At 38.8% G+C, this 14,418-nt stretch overlaps 1 pseudogene; it reads right to left on the bottom strand.

The window, feature by feature from the left end:
* Window positions 1-1,251: 1,251 nt before the first annotated feature.
* On the bottom strand, window positions 1,252-10,422 carry LOC107845021 (annotated as a pseudogene).
* Between the last annotated feature and the right edge of the window lie 3,996 nt (window positions 10,423-14,418).

Here is a 14,418-nt window from a genome sequence, read left to right as displayed (position 1 = left end):
AATGCATTTACAAGACAAAAAAGACTTTTGCAAAAAGCCTTCGCCCGCCTATTTTATTCAACGGGGCTATTAGAGAAGCTGCTTCATTCCTTGACTTCTTTTCTCAGTCAAGCGTCCTTGTTCCTTACTGTAATCTCGGTCTATAGTTTAAGACTCCGTTCCTTATAGCCTAGTCTATATCCATAGCTGACATGGCTCCGTACCGATGCCTTTCCCTTTGTATAGTATACGGCTAAGTGACTTCATAACCTCAACCTACTTTTTTGCTTACTGTAGCATAGGCCTTGGTCGGGCTTTTATCCCTTTGCCTATAGACGGCGGCTTGGCTTCGCTATCACTCATGACTTTGTATAGAGTTGTGTAGTCGTCGGTTTTACCACCGGAATGCCTATGAGTTAGTGGTTGACCTTTCGAATGCCTTCTTCCTTAGTTTTGTTAGAAGCCCTTTATGACTATACTATAAAGGACAGGGGGTGTTCACCTTTGGAAACTTAGCTACATAAGTCCTTTTCAGAAAGTCAAAGTAAGGGCGAATGACATTCTGTTCTACAACTACAACACAACATAGAGTGTATTAATATGTATTATTATATTAATATATTAATTATTTAATGTATTAATATGTATTATTGTATTAATATTAAACATCTTAATAGTAGAACTACTTTCGTACTACTAAACAAGGAAACCTTTGGTTCCCTTTGTAAACGTCGCTTATTTTAGTTTACATTCAAACCAAAATTAAACTAAGCCTAAGTGGTCACGACATCTTGTTGATAGTGATTGAAGAGTTTGATGGGGTTTAGCTGACTGAATCCATAGACCTAGAAAGTCACCGTCACTTTTTTTATTTGAATTTGACTCTATAGGTAGTTATCGGCGGGGCTTGTGTAATGTAGTTGTAGTTAAGGTTGAAGTAGCGCTTTTTATTTGTGAAGATCTACTAAAGTACAAAAGGCGAACGGGGCTCCCAGGCTGGTACGTCTAGCAGAATGCTTGGCCTCCTGCGCTGGAAGCAAGACTCGAAGGGTGAGCTTATGGCGGTTAGCTTCTAGCACTAAATAATAGCCATTAGGAATTCTGAGCTGAAAGGAGGCAAGCAAATGAAGGAAGGCATTACGGGCCAACTACAAGAAAAGCAAAGCTTTGTAGACTCAGTCAAGTCACTTATAGAATGTCGACGACTATTTTCCACAACATAAGTAAAGGGGAGAGGGAAGCGAGGCTTAGCGAGCTTTATAAGGACGCCCACTACATAAGTCGCTGGCATAGAAAGCTCGAAGAGCTTCCCTTCATTCATTACTATGCCAAGGTCCCAGGTCTCCGAGTCAGCCCACGCTTTTCTGAAGAATCCTGCACCTATGGGCATACGGCCTGGAAAGCCTTCCCTTTCCGCCAGAGCTTCATGGACGTTGCCCCGTTCCCCAATCATCTGTTAGGATTTGAGCTATACTCCGCGAGGAGCCAAACGGGCGTATGGACTTGCCTTGCCATTTGACCTCTTTTCCCATCTGACTAGGAATGCTCAGTGACAACCTCTCAATTGTCACCACCTGGCCTCTCTTGCTACCACGGTAACACCTAGTGTGGTCAGCACCAATCGTGTTCGGGCAACGAAGCTTACACTCATTCACATTGGTTCATCCTGCTATGCCCTGGGCCTTTTGCTCTTCTAACATAAAAGGTGGCCGGCCATTCATCAAGGCCCAGGAATCCGCTAGACATCTCAGCGATGAGATTTGATACCCGTATCCGATCGAAGTTGCATTTAAGTGCTCCCCTAACATAAAAAAAGTGGAGCTTTTTTGTTGTGGGTCGCTTCGCGCAAGACATTGCTTAGGACCAATGGTTCACACAACAGGTGCACGATCTACTTTGCACGTTCCATCCTTCAGCCCTTCGCCTATCGGCTTGGAAGGCAAGCTACCTTGATCCGTCTTCGGCTTCGACTCATTACGCTCAGAAGCTCCAACAAGCCCTAAAGTCTCTTGCCACCTAAAACTCTGCCAAGAGAACGCTGCTTTATGTTTGATCCTATGTACCCATAGAATGCTATGTGTTCTCCACTTTTGGATCTCGTAAAAAGAGAACATGTTTTTTTCTCTGGATTTCTCTCTCATTTACGGAGAGAAGAAAGTGGGCCTTGCTCCAGCTACCACTATCCTTGGGAAACTAAAACAGCTACCGAAGGAAAGGGATGCAGTCTCTTCCTTAGCCTTTGGAGAGGAGAGGATAGAGAAGAAAACGTCCTTCACGCAAGTTTCTTTGCTTCTTGCGTCCTTACTAGTATAAAAGGGGCTCTTCGACCAAGAAGGCATTCTGGTAGGAAGGCGAACCACTACATAAGTGGCCATCCGCCCAAGAGAGAAGCAAACTACCCTTTTTTGATCCCCCTTCTCGGGCAAGGAAGAGAACGAAAATGGACCGTAGATGGTAGTCGTGGTTGATTTTGATTCGAGGATCTTACGCGGAGGAGCTAACTCTTCTATCGTATTGCATTGGCGAACCACCCCGGGGGAACCATCGTACCAAAGCGATCCCATAAGAGAGATTAGGCACACGTTCTATCCTTTCTACTATGCCTATAGACTAAGTCTGTCATTTCAGATCAATTCTACGCTACAATCGCTTTGATCCACCCGCTCGGTGAAAAACCATAATACACCCTAAGAATTCCTACCAGCAGACTTCCCTGTACTCAAAGTGAATTGTCTACATGCTCTCCTTTGTCTGATTGTTTATCTCCTAATCATTCGATTCCTCCCCTAAGGCTAGCTCCTACTCCTCCTCCTTCTCCGGACGGATAGGATCCTCCTTGGTCCTTTTTACATAACACTCTAGGCCGCCCAAGAGGACTGGCTATCTTTCTCTTTACTTACGCAATTTCTTTCAAGGCAAAGAAAAAGATCTACCTTGGCAATAAACACGTCATTGACTGATAGTTTCATTGCATGGAATGCCACACTCAATTATCAGCGACTGGGGACCCGGTCTTCATTAGAAATTTATGGCATGAGCTCTTTCGTTTACAAAGGACACAATTTAACATGAGTACTGCTTTACACTCTTTTTTGGGGTAGGGCTTCTTATACCTAAATGCAGAAAGCCCCGCGAGTAGTTGAACAAATGAGAGGTTATCGACGAAGGGGTCAAAGGTTGCGCTTGCCATAATCTGAAGGTTGCGGAAGACCTTTTCAACCTCACCTGCGTGTTAGATTTCTTGTACTATCGTTCTCCTGCCTGACCTTTTTTCTGGCTAGCTTCTTTATGGAAAGAGCTACCCTAACCTAGCTAGCGCTATATCTTTCTAAAGTCATCTGAATTGCCTTGCAAGCGCTACATCTATATGGAAAGCCCACGTTGCCTTTGTCTCCCATTGTAGTCACCTTCTTTATATGGCAAACACTACCCATCGCTTGCACTACATTGTCTGACGATAACCTTGCTTGAACACTTCCACTCTGACTGAGCTAACCATCCCACCTGACTTCTATATCCCATTATCCATAGATCTCCTTCCTTATCGTTGCCGGTCTAAGCAGAAGGTTGCTAAGTCAGATGTCTGGTGAACACATCGATAATGAGTACGGGTCTAGTAGGTGTACTAGTAAGGAAGCGAGGTACTGAGTTTAGCGTCGACAAGGCAAGTAGTGGATCTTTGTTGTCGAATGATATGGGAGACAGTTAAAGCATCAGTCTCAGTATCACAGAAGAAAAGGACTAACCAACCGCCGTTCAAGAGAGATCCCGAAGGCTCAAACTTTTTGCTAGCTTTGAAACTTAGGCCGAAGGAAAGAGGAAGACCAAACAAAGTCACGGTCAAAGTAAAGAAAAAGATGCCAAAAAAGATTCACTTTAGCTTCTAGCTCGCTTATCTTAGTGTAGGTTGCTTGCAAGACTTTTGATTGCTGGCTCGACTGAACGGAATCACCGATCTAGATAGAAAGGTCTTTCACTCCCTATTCTTTAAGAGGTTGCTTGTGATGATAGCATTAGCTAGGAAATCAAGCCAGGTCGAATAGAGTCAGTCCTAGGGTGAAGATCATCGGATGGAAAAATAGATTGAGCTGGCTAATCACTTGATGACCCGATAGAGAATAGGAATAGAGAGTCTCTCCCATAAACGAATGAATGGGACTCTTGGTTTGTATCAAACTTGAGATTTCAACAACCTGGGGAATTGGTAGAAAGAGATGGGTCGGATACTGGAATCTACCCAAAACTCTTTACATTTTTGAGCTAGGGCTTCGACCCGTATCTGGCCAACTCCTCAAACTGCTGGGTGTGGCATATTCATGTACTGGTAAAGCGAACTCTCAATTTGATTAGGAGAGCCTAGAGAGCTCTCTATCTTTCCCCAAATTCTGACTAGCGAGTTCTTTTTCTCGACCAATTTGAATTCCATATCATTTTGGATTTGTTGTTAAGTAAAGTAGTAAGTAGCTAGGCAGATTTCAACACATGTTGCATTGAGAATCTCCAAAGAAATTAGAAGCGCCTATAATAGCGTATGATTATTCCCATTTATGATCGACGGTTGCTTGCAAGAGGTGGCGATCGGCAGTGTTCCAAAGCACTATAACGACGTGCGTTAAAGCGTTATGGTTGCCAATCAAAATATCTTTCTTCTTATGGAGAGTGTGACATTGCAAACTTCCTTTGGATGACATTTCTATAAGACTTGGATATACAATGCCCTCAAGGTCTTGGTGTTGTAATCGTCCAACAGTAGAAACCATGCAGTATCTTTTTCTGAAGAGTCAATATGCTGATAAGGTATGGCAGTACTTTTCCTTAGGTGCAGGTCTTACACATGGTGTTAGCTTATAGCAGGCATTTCAAAGGTGGTGGAAACACCCTGCAAATGTATATCTAAAGCCCTTATATCAAGTATTGCCCTGTGTAGTTTTCTGGGAGCTATGGAAGAGGAGAAAGAAAAGAAGGTATGGTGGTAATATCTCCTTAAACAGGCTAATTTATGAGGTTTCAGCAACTCTACACAATTTACTGGTGTACAGGTTTCCAAAGATGAAAAAATTGTCTTCTAATTGGCTTGAATTGGTTAGGGAGTTAGAGAGCTACATCCCCAGGCTACATTATAGAAGAGTATGTTGGGAATTCCCTGGTGGACAATGGATTCAATGTAAGATAGATGGTGCATCAAGAGGTAATCCAGGTAAGAGTGGTGCTGCTGTGGTGTTTAGAGATGTTGCTGGTGATTTTTTGTGTGTTGCTACCCGTTCAAACTAATATGTATTCAAAGATAATGGCTATTCAGTTAGCTGCTAAAATCTGTGTGCATAAAGGCTTCACAAATATGGTGATTGAGACTGATTCAACCATTTCTAGATTGATCATGATACAAAAGGTGTCTGCACCCTGGGCTATTGATACAATAGTCAGGAAAATTATTACATTATTGAGGGATAAATAAATTCGATTTTCTCATGTGTAAAGGGAAGAAAATGTTGTGGCAGATAGCCTAGCTAATTATGCCATTGATGAGAAGGTTTTTGGCACTTTTGAGGAGTTCCACCAGCTGCCTGCATAAGCTAGTAAGCTTATCAATGTTGATTAAGCTCAGATTCCTTCGTTTAGAGTCAAAATCCTCCATTTATGGATATGCCTCTCGACAGACTCTTTTATATACAAAATCTTATTAACAGGGGGGATATGTTCTATCACCCCTACAAATAAAGCGAGTAATGGGGAGCGATCTAAGGGACTTTTTAAAGGGGTTAATACCTGAGCGACCAGAATTCATGATTACGGGAGGCGGTGGAGAAGATATAATTAATGTAATTATGCCCTCTAGAAAAGAGGATGCATTTGTTTTAATGGGGCTATCCATAACCCTACTTTGTCCTTATCATAGTGAGATGCCGGAAGAAGGTTACCGAATTGATTATCTGCTTTCTTCTTTTTATTCTTGTCTTCAATAAGAAGAAAGGGTAGATACACTGTACAGGATTGACTTGGGGGAATTAATAAGAGAAATTCCTTCCTCTATGATCAAATCATGGGTAAAGCCTTTAGTTGGAGATGGATCAGTTTATAGACTAATTTTATCTTTTCTTAGCCTCACTTTTTTTGAAGATTTGGGAGGTATTCGCATCTATACAAGCAGTGGCGGCTCAGGCATACCACCTACGGGTGATGTCACTCGGGTTTTACTCGATATAGCCTTAAAGGATCATTTCGATAGTCAGTTTCCTAAAAGTTTTCCAGGTATAGCATTTCATAGATTTGTCAGCGAGGTGTATATTTTCATAAGAAAGAATGAGAAAGTTCTCTTTGATGATAAAGCAGGGTATGCCCTATTGGAAGAACTAGGTTTGAGGGAGAAGATAGAGTCTATTGGGCCAGGTGATGATCCACTTCCTCCTTAGAACCCTTATTTGGACTAATATGGTAAGGTAGGCATCACGACTTCATTGTCTTATTTTTTCTAGTTTAGGGAAAACTGGAATTTCTGCTATATCAGCCTTCCAAATCAAAAGGAGATTCCTCTCCTAATCCAATTAGATATCCATGACTTTGCCGAGAGCTTTGCTGTTTCTTTAACGCTTGCTCTGCCCCCTATCCTTATAGTTTAAGTGCTAGTTCTCAGTTCTCTCTATGAGCTGATTTACATGCTGTCCCTTAGACAGTTGGTACACGTGGTTAGAAGGTCTATACCTCCCTGGCAGAGGCATTTCCATATTTCTTCCGCACTTGGCCTTAACCACTTGCTCTGACGGATCCGTAGCAATGAAATTGGGAAATCTTTCACGCAATAGCATGTTTGAAGTCCTACTAAGCTAAAGAAGCAGATGAAGCATCAGGTCTTGGAGAAGAATAAGATCACAGAGCACCGCAAACCGCTAAACCATGTGAGCGTGATTGCTCGCCTATCATGAGTTTGACTTGCGCTCTAAAGCTGTCTTTTTGAGGAAGACCGGAGAGAACCTTTATGACATTCTTGTGGATAAAGTAGTTGGTGAAGCTTTTTCTTATGTTGTTTAAGACCCCTTATGGGGAAACTCTGGCAAGGTATATTATTCTTTTTTCCCAGTGGGTGCAGGCTTCTTCGAAAGGCTCTTCGCCTCGTGGCATTATTGGGTTCGCTTGCAAACAACACTTATCCTCTCGCTTATTCCTTTCTGTTAACTATTGAGATGTATCACAATTTGCATTACCCTCCTATAAAGGATTCCTTGTTCTGACTGCAGCACCATATCTTGACCCTTTTCTCGAATTGGTCCATTTCGAGTTGGCCCATTCCCCTTCGACTGGTCGTAAAAAGAGAAGAACTGAGAGAGTATACTATGCGTAGACTGACTTACTGCTTGCTTTCTTTGAGGACTCTTTTGTAATAGGTTGATGAGCTGAACCAACAAGAGATATTACGTTCTACCCTCTTCTTCGAGCCCGGCTGAGAGTGAGCTTCCCGATAGTCTCTTCCTTCCTAGAAATAGAACTTTAACTATCAAACATGTCTCGTCTCCTTACTCGAGATATCTTAGATAGCTCCGTAAACTAATAACTTCTAATAGACGAGCCCACTATCCTTCTGTTCTGAACTTGCTTCTTGGTACAGGGGGAGGGGCAAAGAATTCGAGTTCTAGTTCTTCTTCTGCCTAATCTTTAGTACTGCTTTGAGATTGAATCTTTAGAACCATGTGCCTAAGAGGGAAAGGACCTTTATAGCCATAATTCCTCCCTCTGTTCTTCCTCCTTCTGCAGTAGTGATCTATCCTGTCGCGAGCTATCCATTCTAACCTGTCTTTGCCTACCAAGATATATCTAGTTCTCCCTCTACTTACCTATCTCAGTAGAAAATTGGAATAGTCTCTGATTTCAAAGAAAAAGCTAAGGCGAGAGCTATATACCTTCTGGAACCGGAGCAATAACTGCTATAAAGTAAGGAGATGCGCAGGAACGATCCCTAAAGCAAAGACTCAGAATGCTCCATGACTAAGTATACCCATTCAGACTCGCTTTTGTTCAAATATAAAAAAATAAGCACTTTGATAAAGATTTACAGTATCATTCAAGTAAATACAGATTAAGATCATAGAAACATGAGCTTGTGATATAGATACACCTAATTCCAGACCGGTTAATGCAAGAACTATAAATAAAGGACCAAGATCCCCTATGAAATATAATAGATCCTTCATACATAGCATAGTCCAAGAGAACCCACTTAAAATCTTTACTGAACTATGATCGGCCATCATATTAGCAAATAAACGTATTCTTGAGCTTAATGCTTGAAAAGAATAAGAGATTAGCTCAAGGAGTACTAAAAAAGGTGCTAATGGCAGTGGGACTCCTGCAGGTAATAAGAAGCTTAATGGCAGTGGGACTCCTGCAGGTAATAAGAAGCACCCCATGGAGAAACACTAGGCCTTCTATTTCCCTATCGGGAGGTACCCCTAGGATATCTTCTAGAAAGACATCATGAAACTCATTAACTACACTGACTGACTAAATTATTGGAGCCTCAGGCGTTGTATCGTTAACTCAAACAAGATGATAGATAAACCCTTTGGAAATCAACTTTCTGGCTTTAAGATAAGATATGAAATGACTATTGGGAGACACTGAATTACCTGACCACTCAAAGAAAGATTGGCTTATCTAGAAAGTTAAACTTCACCACTCGGGTGCAAGAATCTATGGTTGCTTAACAAGAATGGAGCCAATCCATACGAAGAATAAGATCAAAGTCAACCATATCTAACTCTATTAAGTCTTCTAACATATATTTATAGAGGACAGTGATAGGACACTTTCTATAAATATGTTTTGCAACAACTGACTCACCTACTGGAGTTGAAATCAAGAAAGGATTGGATCTTTTCAGAACTTATCTCAAAATTTCTTGCAACTAATGGGATCATGTAAGAGAAACATGACCCAGGTTCTAACAGCACACAAACATCAAGATGAAAGACATAAAGCATACCAGTAACACCATCTGGTGAATTCTTCTGCTCCTGACCACCACCAGTACTGGATAAAGCACCCTAAAGAGGGGTTGGGCAATCTAGAGGAGCTGGTGCACTAGCATCTTGAGTCTGGGGATGAACATCCCTATTTCCTATCTAGCACGCGGGTACTCTTTGATTCCATAACCCACCTGGCCACTACCATAACAACCTTTCTGGCCCAATAAACACTCACTCGCATGATTCTTACCAAACTTAGGACATTAGGGATTATTGGGCTTCCCACTAACACTATTCTTAGAATTGGACATAGAAGACTTACCCTACTGTTCCTACCTATTCCTGGGTGTGGGAGCACTGGCTGAAGAAGGTGCGGGTAAAGATGGTCTATTCTAAAACTACAAATAATTTCCAACTCAAGACCTATTCTAACCAAGTCAAATTGCTATGTCCTAGCCCTTTTATTACTCTCTCTCTTTCCTTCAACTTCGCTGCCTCAATCTGCTGAGTATGCATCATCAATCTAGAAAGATCCATGTCTATAATGAGCATAGCAGTCCTAAACTTCTTAACTACCAACCCAAACACACCCGTCATAAACTTACTCATACTTTACCTAGGTTCAACCATCTAATCTGGGGCATACTTAGACAACTCGTTGATCATGAGGCAATACTCCTTCCCTGTTATTGAGCCCTACCTCTGATTTATGAACTCTTTTATCTTAGATTTCCTTATCTCACTTGGGAAGAACTTGTCTAAGAATGCATCCTTAAATATCTGCTAAGTCATGGGAGTTGCATTCTCCTGTCTACATTTCTTCCACATCACTACCCAATCATATGCAATATCCTTTATCCTATAGGATGCTAATTTTACACTCTCCTCTTAAGAAATATGCATAATTTGTGTAATCTTTTTCACCTTTTCTAGATAAAACTATGGGTCCTCACCTGCCTTTGACCCAAAGAATTTTGGTGGATTCATTCAATAAAAATCTTAAATTCTAGCTGCGGCTAAGTTCTCATCTTGCTGAACTGAGGCCACAGCCTGGTGGTTTCCCTGAACATTAGCTGTCATAGTTTGGGCTAGCCCTAAAAGGTAGCCCAAAACTCTACATATGACATTTCTCATTCAAAGGATCTGTGGGATGAGGTGGCTGATTATCATTTCTACGTGTGTTATATTGATGAAGAGGCATTTTCTGTCATGTGAAAGCATGAGTTAGAAGAAGATAGAGACACTTAATTCATGATAGATCATTAAAGAAGAGATGATTTTCTAAAAATACTCCATATACTATTGCTCATAGATATGGCGCACTTCACATCCATGATTAAGACTCTACGTAACGCAGCTTGTCTTACTCACTAGGACTCTCTAAACCTGGCTTTGATACCAAGTCTGTAATGCCCAAAAATCTGATTCCCGGGATGCCACACGATGCTCAAAACAAAAATTAGTCCAAAGCTAACCCTGGTTGCATTTTCTAAATCTGAATCTCAAAATAGGGAAACTATAAATGAAAAATCATAATAAATAGGGAAAATTATTTGAGTAAGCAAATACTAAAAATATAATTACTGTAACTGAAATCTAAAACTAAATCTAGTAGTCTAACAAGTCTTTACTAACTGAATCAAGACTGCCACTGGTATAGGTCCCAGCTGACTCAATCTATCATAAATGAATGATAAAGCGTCTACTAATAACTGAAAATATGACTATCTAAGTCCCAAAACTATGAGGACTCACCAACTGCAGGGATGTATATGAGATGCTTGAAAATCACTCACGCTACTGAGACTGAGCACCTTAACATACATTATGAGATAATGTAGAACATAGACGTATATGTGGATTAGTACTTTTAGGATATACTGAGTATATGGGGGTGAATACAATAAGTGAAAAATATCATCATAATTTATAAAATCATGCATACTAAAGGTAAATGACACACATAGGCTTGAGTAGCCTGAAAATTGAAGTTCATAAATCATGAACAATAAAGCATAAACTATAAATCTAGTGAACCATTACCCTTAGTTCTGAAATTTGTTTCCTGTTCTTATTCTCAAATTATATAGGCTAAGTGAAATCTGTAAGTTTATATAGAAATACTTTAGCTTAAAGGGTTTAGAAATCTGAAATCTTTTTCTGAATGGAAAATGCTTTATCTGACGGCTTTAAGGAAATACTTTATCTTTTATCTAAAGGGAGGTTCTTCTAACCGACATAAACTATATGAGTATTCATGGAGTTCAACGTTCTTGTCCCCCTAAGGAGGAATCCTCATGTTGGGGAGAGGAGTCATAATCTTGCTAGGGAGTATAATCTAACTGATTGATCACATATCTATAATCCACGTAAAAGTGGAAACAATCTAAATCCTACATTGGCGTGTAGTTTGGGGTATGGAACCATAGTAACTTACCCATCTTTTTCCTAAATACTACTCCTATTAAAAATGTATACTCATTCAGATGAAAATTCACTTTTAAAATAGTCGAATAGTTTATGATGAAAACCAACTATATATCTATAAAGCTAAATCGGTAATATAAATTTTGTAAAGTGAGTTTCATATCTATTCTAAGATGAAAAGGTCAAATCTTTATCAATAATCTAAAAAAAAATCTAGTCATAAAGTGCTCATAGCACAAACAATCTTGAAATAGCAATACTCAATAGGGCTTAGTGACACCAAGCATCAAACTCATGTTAAAACATCTTAAAATTCATGTTTGATAATGTAAACATTTATAATTCATCATAAATTCTGAAAATTACTTCAATATGCATGAAAATATGAATAAAATCATGTAATTCAACTTCTAAACCAATGGAAATCTCATAATCTTATGAATAGCAATATTGGGTATAAACCCTAACTTTAATTTTATGGGAAATTACATAAAATCAAATCATTTTTGTAACTAAAAACATGTTTTGGGCACAAGGATGAATAGAGTATCCTTATTCATAACTCCACATACCTTAATTGATGATCTTTGATGAAAATCTTGAATCTTTGATTTCTATTGTGCTTTTAAAGATGAATTCTTGGAGTTCTTGTATTAGGAATCCTTAATCTTGAATTATATTGGATAATTAATGGAAGAATTTGGATTTCTTGGAGAAAGAGATTTGATGATCAAGGGTTTTATTTTTAGAGGAAAATGATGAATTTGGGCATAAAGTGCCTTGACTATGATAAGTTCTTTGTTTAAGATGGATTGGGGATGGGTAAGTTACCAAAATACCCCTTTTAAACAGTTAAACGGACTGAAAATTACATATTTTTCGAACTGGGTGGCCACCATGATGCACCACTGTCATGGTGGCTCACACGAAATCAACAACTGGGAACTGGATAGATGCCGCAATGCGCCACCATCGCAGTGCCCCTTTGAAATGCCATTTTGGCCTTCCGCGCGAAGCGCCAATATCACGGAGGGCCACTGGAATGGGACATTTGGGAAAATAGGTTTCTTCGTGATGTAGGGCTATCGCGGAGTCTTACTGGATTTTGAATAATGTCATTTAAACTATCTCCATAATCGCTGGTGGCCGAAATGACGGTGTTTTATGACTGAAACTTAAAATAGCCATAACTTTTCACTCGGTTATAAGATTTGGGCGAATCTTATATCGTTGGAAAACTAATTCAATTTTATACACAATGGGAGGTCTGAATCTAGAAAATTCTCTAAGAAAAAAAACTATATTTTCTATCTTGGAAGCTATTCTTTAACCTTCTAGGGATGAATTCAAGCTAAGAAAAGTACGGGGTACTAAAGTACATGAGCAGCTGAAATGCAAAACAAGTTGAGAAAGTTAACTAAATGTGTGAGCACTACAGAACATGTGACCACTAGTTCTACCTATAATAAAGTGAAGTAAGAATTACGTGGGTGGGTGGAATCTATATGTATAAGTAGATTAATATGTGAATAAGCATAATTTAGGAAATATGAGCAAGTAACCATATGCCACATGGTCAAATGTTTAAACTATGAGGTATGTAATTCTTAAACAAGTAGGCTATGAGAATGTTGACATATAGGCATGTAATCTATGAATATATAATATACAGACAAGGGATTTGTGGTACTTATGACCTATGAGGAAGTAACATAGAATGCCTTTAACATTTGAGCCATTAATCTATAATGCATATACAATCTAAAAAAGTGGTTTGTGGCAAGTAATTAGTGAAATATATAATATATAGGGTATGATCCTCTAAAATATATCGTAATAAGTGAGGTTTTTATGAAGCAATAAACACCTACATGCAATTGTTCTATGACATATTTAACATATGAGAAAATAATTCTCAAAGGGTAAATGACTTACAATTAGAAAAGTTATAGGATACATAGCATGTATAATTATATAGGCAACTGAAGTTTTGTAAACTAGATGGCATCCTATAGAACCCCTCTACAATATTTTAAGTGCAAGCATATCATCACTGGTTCAAAATCACAGGTATGTAGCTATGCCCATATTTTCTTAATCATCTTAAGCATATGTAATTTTCCCATATAGTCTTTTAGCCTTAAGAATTCTTATTATACATATTCTAATCACTAAATCTTTCCTTCTTTCTAAGTCAATATAAATAATAAGGCATAGATAAAAAGGGAAATTATCTACAATCCATCTATAGGAGTGTGAGGTTGAGAACTCTACTTTGTTACTGGTCGGCAATACATCATAAGACACTATGTTGATATTAAGGTTAGAGAAATCAAATGAACAAGTGAAACTTGAGGACATAATAACACATAAACAAGTAAGTCTTCGTAGTGGGAAATCAAATGAATAAGTGATGCCTATAACGTATAGTAAATAAACTTCATTGATAGTAGTAACTATGTATGGGTAAGAACCAGATTTCCTTCATATAAATGATGCAACTGCATTTCGAGGTACCATACTAGGTGAATGTCTCTGCTAACAAAGTCTTTTCAATTGCACTCCCTATCATGTAGATATTAACTAGACATATGTAAGAAACATATTTCCTTCATATAAATGATGCAAGTGCATTTAGGGGTACCACACTAGGTTAATGTCTCTGCTAACAAAGTGACTTTTCAATTGCACTCTCTTTCCAGTAGATATTAACAAGATACAAAAATTCATATTGATACTAAACGACTTCCCATCTATGAAAAGTTTAAAAAGATGTTACTTAAGGAATAAATTTGAATGCGTCTTTGCAACTGTCTAAAGTAAGGAGTCAATATCTCCTTATTACTTCACATGCTTAGTAAGAAATCTTTTTAATAAGACACAACCTATAGAACTTTTTTTCCTAGTATTCATATATGTCATCTCCTTGTACTATTAGGGAACTTTTGTCAACTTATATCTCTATTCTATGATATTTGAATGTAATTCTCCTTTATTTCTTTTGAAACTAAAATACTATTCTACTAGTGATTAACTTACACTTTTCCGTGATCTA

Source organism: Capsicum annuum, chromosome 10 (assembly GCF_002878395.1).
Source record: "Capsicum annuum cultivar UCD-10X-F1 chromosome 10, UCD10Xv1.1, whole genome shotgun sequence".
Lineage (NCBI taxonomy): Eukaryota > Viridiplantae > Streptophyta > Magnoliopsida > Solanales > Solanaceae > Capsicum > Capsicum annuum.
The sequence above is the reverse complement of the archived record's forward strand: the minus strand, read 5'-3'. Positions and strand labels throughout refer to the sequence as shown.